Below are 10,162 nucleotides of genomic sequence, written 5' to 3' on the forward strand. Positions count from 1 at the left end.
TCTTTTCACCTGATTTGATATAATTTGCCGTTCCAAGTTATTAGGAGTAGGATGTTCATGTTTAATTTCTTCAGATAAAATTGTAGTTTTACCCTCGTCTATGTATAACTTAGAGTTGCAACTTTTGTGAGCGCACCGCCATTTATGCCCTTTTTTGGTAAGTTCCTTGTAAGAAAATTTATAATTTTGGTAAATAATAAGTTCTTTACCACGTTCGCTCAATACTATTTCCATTATAAATTTAAGCACGAGCCACAACGACTATAATACGTACAACGCGTGGAATTATACTGCACAATACTACAGATTTATTTTATAAACATACAATATTTGACCAAATTTTATTTTATCTTCAAATAATAAAATAATATAATGGTTTTCAAATGTACCTATGATATAGATATAAGATATAGATAAAGATCCACTTATTAGATTACAACACGTAAAAACCATAGTTGCAAAATTAATTTGTACCTAAGTTCCTTATTTACAAAATATACAATAATTCTAATCTGTAAGTTTTGAAATCAATAGACAATAGACATAGTATTATACACATTTATATAATAATATATTTAAAAATCGATCGGCGCAATTGACGTACACAATTTATAACATTGAAATATCGATCGGCGCAATTGATGTATACCTTTTTCCTATCCCATAATTTTTCTTTTTTTACCTGTGATTTTCGGCGCAATTGATATATGCCCCTTTTACCGCACTGACGACACCGCCGTATATACCACCCGCACCGTACGCCTCATCGACACCGTACGTCTGCATTAGTTTTTTTTTTTTCTTTTTCCGTACACACATCTTTTTTTGTCACCACCGTGTGCATATTTTCATCTTTTGTGATAATACAATTACAACTTTATTGTGTACAACAAAAATATATACTACCACCAGCGAAAAACTAGTGTTATTTGTTTATTTCTCTATCCTTGTAAAATTTGTGTTGTGAGAACCTGGTCGTTGTCAGCCGCCACCGGTCCGCAACAATAGTAATGATAATGTTGTTACTACAAGAAGAAGTAGTTTCAAATTTCAAATTAAAACTTGACATATTGATAAAAGAAGGCAACTGGAAACCAGTATCTATACTTGAAGACCACAATTATTTCAGACATCTACTATAAGTTGTGTAATTTATTATTTTTGTAGATACACATAATATGTGTAGAAAATTTTTGAAAACTACAATATGTAATATTTGTTTGGAAACTTTGAAAGGTTCTACTGAACTGTTTAATATACCAGCAGCTACATTAACATTATTAAAATCAAATAGACAACTAATTTATCCTAATTTTCATATTTTCAATTTAGTTTTAGTTTTTGAAAAAGGCATTACTATGCACTGTACAGAAATCGATGTTTTTCAATTAACTCTAAATTATCTTTAGAGAATTATACAATAACATTCCCATGTGATATTCATTCTTCGGGTATCGTAAAAACTACCAATAAGTGTTTATTATGTAAGAATGCGAATGCGGCAGTATTGTGCTATGGAAAATTTACAACAACAAAAATATTTGTAAAAAAGAAAAAATTAAGTAAATTAACTAGCTACATCACGTCACAGATAAGTATAATATAATAGATAGGCAACTCTCATGTAATAAAAGAATACCATGTTTCAGCGCCCCCGGTAGGTAGTTGTACGAAATAACTAAATTAACGCTACCATTGATAGTTAAAGTTATCGATTTATAATCGATAATTTTCAACTTTTACTATAGATACATTTTCTTTTTATTAAATTTATTTTAATAATTATTGATTATACATGGTTAAAAAAAATAATTAACATACAACTATAAATAAATAAAAATCACATCATTTTGAGGCAAGTTAAGTGAAGGATATGAGTTGGCATTAAATCTTTTGGTTCTGGGGCTTGAACAATTAGCAGTAAAGTGTACAGCACAAATCACTTTTTGTTTAACATTGTCATGTTGGTTTTCGGATTTAGAAAACGATGACAGACTACACCTATTTACATAAATACCATAGTTTTAGACATGTAATGTGAAGTATAAATTGTATCTGGTTAAACGCTACTGTAGTAAATGCGCATTTAACACAAATTATTAGGGTACTACATACCGTCACGACACACCTTGACGCGTTCTTGGATGACATAATATAAACTTAATTGAGACAAACAAACTATACAAGTCAAATAAAAAATTACACGGCATACAGTAAAAACTCGAGTAAAAACAAGTAGTCATAGATTATTGTTTTAGGTTAGAAGTGAACATGGATTAGTATAAACCATGAAGAATAGAATAAGGAGACCAAACTAGTACGGCTGCTCGCATGAAAAAATTTACCGAAACGAGTCGCACGATTAAACGGTCACAAGTAGCGCTGCATATGCTAAAGTTGCTACTTTAACCCACGTAGAATGGGACTATTCATGTTTTTTGTAAAATATATGTATTATATTGAACCATGATCCAATATAAATTTTATAGTTCATAAATATTTCATTGACATTTTTTTATTATTATATTATAGTCAATTCTTTAACACTATCAAATATCAATATTAGATTAACATATTGTAGTTTGTACCCTGTGCATTGCTGTTCATAACTCAAATACTTAATATTATTTACAGTATAAAGTAACTATTTACTATTTTTTTGCTGGTGACTAGTACCTTACGAATGTCGGGAACTGAACATACTTACTTTTGTGCAAAGTACTTTCATATTTTATTCGTCGAATAACAAAGTTGAATGAAAATGTATACATAATTATTGTAATTTAGATACGTATCTATTTTTTTTAGCCGTATCTCTGTAATTACCCTTTTTTACAATGAAATGCATTCGCATTATTATGAAAAATCTAATTATATTTTTAGTTAATTGATTTTTATGGTTTTCTAGTGAACATCCAACTAGAGGGAATGAATCAACATCAGAATTTATCATTGAAGTTATGTAGTAAATTATATCCACATTTAACTCCTCTGACAATAATGCTTTCATGGCAGATTATTCTAAAGATGTAATGAGCATAAATAAATTATTAAATGAATAAATCAAAAAGTCTTTAATACGAAGTGATATAAGTTTGTCTCTTGATAGGGTTGCATCATTTTATCACTTGTCAAACTCTGGAGACATAGAATGCAGTTGGAAAATTTTTTTCCTTTTCTTGCTATATGCCCTGAAAACTAGGAAAGGACCAGACTGGAAGTATCTGATACACTATAATCATTATCACGAATAACTGCGACTACTGGTATTTCTTGATATTCTCCTTTGTCTAAAATTACGGCCAATGCGTTTTCTAATATTTTTATACGTTTTTAGAATCAGATATATCTTCAATATTCAAAAGAGTTTCCAACATTGTTCCATCTGGAATATTTGAGCCTCGGGGAGGTTTAACCAATGAATATGCACTCAGTAAGCGAAACATCTGTATGAATAAAATAGCATCAGGATGATCATTAGAGCCACATGCAGATCGCATCATTCTAAAAAATCTCTATAAAACATTAAAAACATTTACATGCAATTTTCATATTAGGCAGTACCTATTTAAATATACAACTTCATTTTTTTTTTTATTATTATTATTAAATCCAAACTTTTAATGCATCTTGATTAAGGTGTGATGTCATTAAAACTTCGGTGTAAGAAATTGCATAATTTCTTATGTGGCTTTCAATGTAACTTTCAGTCCCAAACAGGTATTATCAGTAATGAAATTATATCCAAAAAACTTACACTCTTTTTCCCACTGAAATAAATATTTGATAAATACTTGGACACTAGAAAAAAAATGCATACAGATAATAATAATAATATGGTTCATGTTTCAATACACATTTAAATAAATGTAATAAAAAAATATCATATTATCTATTTATAAATATCAAATAGTAATTTTAAGTTTACAAAATATTACTTGATACTGTTGTGAATTGATTCTTAAGGCCTGAGCTGGAAATCACGAGGTCATTGTATGAATCATTTAATTTACTCTTTTAATGAAAACTTTACTACTCTGACTATCTATCAAATTTGGATTATTTTTTTGACAAATTTCCATTGCAATAGCAGCATCATGACTAAAAAACTAATATAAAATAAAAATAGTTATTTAAAAAAAAAATATGTTGAGTGTTATACTATTATATTATACTCGAAAAGCTCGTCCAACGTTCATTTTTTGGAAAAATGTCATCTGGTTGAAGTTTTGAAATTTTTAAAGAATAATCTAACAACTTTTCTATTCAACAATACTTTTCCATTGCTTTATTTTTATTACTCCATCAAGTGTCTGGTGAAATGTAAAACTATTTTTTCTAACAATTTTTTTTATATAATTAAACTTGTACTTTTTAATTAGCCATACATTATATACTATATTTTATTAAAGAGTTTCTTAAATTGTTGACTAGATGAGAGACATCTAACATGAACCAAAGTCTTCGGTTTTCATCACATATATTCTGACAGCTTATATTACCTTCAGTTATACCAAATTTTGCCCACATACTTCTATTCCATGCGGCTCCATCAGTTGTAACCACATCCACATAAAAGCCGGACTTTTCAAGAAGTACTATAGCTTCTATGATCAGTTGATACAAAACTGTACTGTTTGTTGCCCATTTACTCAAAAATCAAGTTAAAGCTTGAACCCATTTCCCTTTAAAAGGTTGGAACATCAACACTAATACGTGGTCTCTTCTTTGATTTTTTTGGTGAAGTGGAGTATACTCATCAAGATCAGTAAAACCATTGACTTTCGACTTTCAAAGTTTTTTTGTCAAACATTAATTGCTCAGATACTTTCATTTCATCAAATACCTAATTGAGTACCTAAAAGTGTATGTATGATAATATATAATGTAATATTATGAATTTTGTAATCTTTTGGATTATATTAATTTACCCCTTTTTTCAGGTTTCAAATGTTTTAATTTTTCATTTAGGCAACTAACAGTGCTGGTTTGAAATCCATACACCCCTTTAGTGTTAGCAAGATATTTATCTAAGTAACTATACTTGGCAACGAAAAAATATCATGTGACCTCAAATGTTCTTATACTTTTTTACTTTTGATTCGAATAAGTATAAATTCATATATCCAATTTAATGTATATCTACGTCCGTGGCCACTCTAACCTTTTGATGCAGCTAAGCAGGATTTCACAGCCTCTTGTTGCATATTAGGTAACATATATTTTCTCCAGAACAGTTCCATAATTTTTTTAGTACAATCATTTTTAATTTAGAAACGTTCTTTTTTATCAGATCTACATAATGAGGTATATTTATTATAAAAATTAAAAATATTTAAATTTAAATTTATCATACAAAAATATATTGTATCACATATACAATTTTATTTAGACAAGTACCTTTTTCTCAGTCTGTTATTTTTTCTTTTAAGTAACTTTATTTTGTTTTGGGCATTTTTTATATTTTTGACTATATTTATCTGCCATTCTTTTGCGTTAAATTAGGCATTCAAAATATGAATTACTTTTAAAACCACGTTATGCATACTCTTTTTCAATAAAACCTTTACATTTATTAGATTTTCTGTAAAATAAGTGCCAATATTATATATAATATCAGTGGCGGCTCGTCAGGGGAATCTTTGAGACGGCGACTCTCCGTAAAAATAAAATGTAGTAACGTAATAAAAAGGTTTGAAGAAAATTGTATTAAAAAGTAATATTTTTATGTTTTATCCATTTTGAAAATAATTATTATAATATTATAGTTTTCGATTGATAATATTTTGAATTCTATTTTTACATTAATAATGAGAGGATGGGACGGGTGTTATTCCATAACAATACGGGCTAAATATATCGATGACGACGACGGTCGCTAGTTCGGGAATCTCTTGTCCAAGAGACTCAATTGTGTATACTAATTTCATATGCAAGACAAAGCGGAGGACGGGGATAGATTGTATAGATGTTATTCAGTACATTGAGACTAGACTCATTCAAAGTTTTTGCCATTCGCGTCGCGGTCGTCACGTATTTTTCTGTGAACACAAAAACTGCAGCTAACTTGGTGTTATGGCAAAGGACCCGACATTTGTGGGAAAGTATTATTGATGATTTTGCGAAAAAAAAGAAAGAAGAATTGAATTAGAATATAAAATAATATAAATTATCTATTCTTATAATATTATTATAAAGGTATCAATTATAATAATAAAAAAAGATTTTTTGACACTTTTGTATTAATTTTTTTTTATTATTGAATGTTCAGTTTCCCCAATGAATTTATTTGCGAGCCGCCACTGTATATTATAGTTAGATGGTTTAAAATAAAATTGTATATTTTAATTAAGACATACAAATAAATTATTTATTTATTTAACATCGTGTATTATATATCCCCAACAAAAACATAACAGTGAAAAAAGGCCAAGTTCCAGACTCCCTCCTAAAAAAGTCGGCCTATCAAAGTAGTGAAATCTACATTATGGCCAAGTCTGCTATTTTTTAATTCATAATCTCAATGCACTCCTACATTAAGGAGCAACACTTCTCTTTTTTTTTGTATTGTTTAACACTTGGTCAGTTTCTGAATGAGGAATAAACTAGACATGGCCGTAATGTAGATACCACTACTTACTATGATTCGCTGTCTTTTTTGAGATGAAATCTAAACCTTTTACTTTTTTCCGAGTCTTCTTCTCCCCATCATCCTCGTAAGTCATAAGCGAGCACATTCGATAATGATGTTTTATTCCTCATTCAGAAACTGACCAAGTGTTAAACAATACAAAAAAAAGAGAAGTGTTGCTCCTTAATGTAGGAGTGCATTGAGATTATGAATTAAAAATAGTCTATTAAAGTAAAGTAAAAATACCTTTTTTCACTGTTATGTTTTTGTTGGGGATATCATTTATTTTTGCGGGCTTCAGCGTCGTGGACGACGTGTTGTTATTATTTATTTATTTTTTTACTGTTTTATTTTTTAAATTTTTTTAAATTTTTTTTTTTTATTAGTCGTAGATTTTCTCTTGTAAGATTATCGTTCGCAAACCGACGAATATTATTAAAATACTCTGTATTTGTATAATTATATTATATTTTGTATTTGAATAAAATAAATGAACGAAAACATGATTATGTTTTATAAATATATATATATAAATCAACTACAAACAATTGCTTATTACCATATTGTAACGCTGTTTGAAAGTAAACGTTTATGCGTGTTAAGCGCGCCACTTCATACGTTTAGAAATACACAATCTAGTAGATTTTAATTAAAATATTATTTATCAGTTATAAGCAAACATATTTATATAATTTTTTCAATGATATTATATATGTATCTCTGCAGCAGTTTATCGTCAATATAAAATTAAACTACTATAAAATAGTATAATATATTAAATAATATTATTAGTTATAAAGTATAAGAAAATATATGTGTAGGCTCTAAAATGATATACAGGGTGTAACAGGAATATATGACAAATAACATAATATACTAGAATAATCGACCGGGCGGAAATTTGTTGCGGCGACGCGGTAACGTACGGCGAATAGGCCGCAGCATTGAACGTGTTAAGAAATACACTCTGGAGAGGCATTAATTTTGAAAAAAATTTAATTTTTAGATTTTTCCCTTTAGTAACACTGTAAAATCTACCTGTGTGCCAAATTTCACGTTTCTAGCTATACGGGAAGTGTCTTATAATTTTGATGATCAGTCAGTGAGTCAGTAACAATATTGCAAATTTTGAAATCCTGCCATTTTGAAATGGCACAATATTAAGGGCTGTTCCAACTCGGTGGTCGTGGACTGTATTTTTGGTTTAGAAGTAACAGGTGAGAAAATAACAAGAACAATAAATTAATAATTTGTTATGCCGGGTGACCGCCTACTATTGCACTGAATTTAAGTGTAAGAGGGGGCACAAAATACGTGCTGGCCAGCCTAACGGGAGCTTAAATACTAATTACACAAAAAAAGGTACAATAAAATCTGACTGAGAACGAGCGCAGTGCTGATGCTGGTGAGTGGTGATACTTGCCGTCGGTGACGGGTACGATGGTGACGGTAGTGACAGTATTGACGGTGGTGACGGTGGGTAACGGCGATGGCGATGGTGATTGGTGGTAACACTTTTTTACACAACGTCACAAGAGAGTCGGAACGGTCGGAAAACTCGGTGCACGTAGGCGATTCGGACGCAACACTGTGACTGCCGTAATGTGTCGTGTATACGTAAGCGGTCGGTGTACACATTCAAACACACACACACACACACGATATATATATATACACACCGGCCGATAATATAAGGATAGGTGCGGACTTATCTGGTGTCGTCCGAACATACCAGCGGCCTTGAAGGTACCGACCTCCAAAAATTATTGGCAAAGGGCAGAGCTTTACAACTGGCCGTCGTAAAATGGAACCAGTAGCCAGTTTGATGTCAGCCACACGCGTTACAGCATCCTCTCCTGGAAAGACAGCTACGACACCAGCAGTTTTCCAAGTGAGTGGAGCTGAGTGCTCTTTTATGATTACCAGGTCACCTTCCACCAGGTTTTCGTCGGGCTTTTGCCACTTTTTCCGAGGTTGCAACGTATTCAAATATTCCCGCTGCCATCTTTTCCAAAAGTGCTGCTGTATCTGGGTCACTAAAGCCCAGCGTTGCCGTATACTAATCTGGGTAGTGGGCGCTTCGGTGCCTGATACTGGTGTGGTTGCAGGTGGTCCCATGGATAGAAAATGGCCAGCGGACAATGGACTAAAATCGCTGTGGTCGGCAGATAAAACACCCAGAGGTCGTGAGTTCAAAGATGCTTCTACTCGATGCAAGACCGTATTGAGCTCTTCGTACGTCAATATTTGGTCCTGGATGACTCTTTGCAGTAGTGATTTCGCGGATTTGACGGCGGCCTCCCACAGGCCCCCCATATGAGGCGCGGAAGGTGGGTTGAAATGCCACTTTATCTGTTTGTTTGTCACATGACGAGTGTACAAGTCCTCATGGATTATATCATAGACTTCTCTCAGATACCGGTCTGTACCTACAAAATTTGTACCGCAATCGCTATAGATATCTGAGTAGTGACCCCGTCGCGAGAGGAATCTATCCATCGCTGCTATAAACTTTGGTGTTGAGAGATCCGAAGTTAACTCTATATGGACTGCGGTTGTTGACATACACACGAAAATGCATAAATAGGCCTTCGTTACGCGCAGTTTACGCAATTTTGCAGCCTTAACGACAAAGGGCCCAGCGAAGTCCATGCCACTTTTATTAAATGGTTTCACTTGGTCCAGGCGGGCACGTGGAAGGTTACCCATAAATGGTTGAGGTGCTCGAGGGTGAGCCCGGAAACAAGGTACACATCAATGTAGTCGTTTTCGGATAACGTTTCGCGCCGAGAGTATCCAGAGATGTGTTGGCGTTAATGATTGGAATCATAAGTCTCGAACCGTATAGGTTGAGTTGTTCGTCAAGCTCTGGATTAGTTTCGGGTGTTTGGTGTAAACCCGGTTGTAATAGGAGTGAGCGGTCTTGAGCCGTCCAATTTCCTGTTGGGAATACGCGTCCGTTGATCGTGTGCTGTGCATCGCCGCTGAAAGTGTCTGGGTCCGTGTAGTCGGGGATTCCGTCTTGTGGAGCGTGGATAATGGAGTTAGCAAATTCTAGAATGATAGGTATGTTAGGCATGCCTAGCATGTAGTCGTAGGGGCTAATCGCATCTCCTTGAATCCGTGGTCCTGGGTGAGAGGGTACAAACGGAGAGTCCATTCTGTAATTCGCGTCGTCTGGTGTTGTGGCGCATATGCTTTTTAGCATTGGAAGAAGAGGACCTGGAACTGGTAAGCGTTCTGGTGGCAAGTTTTTCTCAAGTTGAGAGTGCATTAATCGAACATTGTAGTCTCCAGTTTTGGAGTGGTTCATAGCACGTAGTATTTGGTAGTACATAAGTACTCCGAAGTAAGCTCGAGATAGAAAGGGGTGCCATATTTGGCCAGTTCTTTCGTAATACAGGTTGTCAGTCATGAGCTGATCCATATAATGGATTACCTCATAGTAGTTAAACGATGTAGGCGTGAAAGTCGAAACTTGAAGCGTTTTTCTTGGTACGATTGGAAATCTTGCTAAAGCTGTAGCAATGA

The sequence above is a fragment of the Aphis gossypii genome, chromosome X (assembly GCF_020184175.1).
Source record: "Aphis gossypii isolate Hap1 chromosome X, ASM2018417v2, whole genome shotgun sequence".
In the NCBI taxonomy this organism is placed as follows: domain Eukaryota; kingdom Metazoa; phylum Arthropoda; class Insecta; order Hemiptera; family Aphididae; genus Aphis; species Aphis gossypii.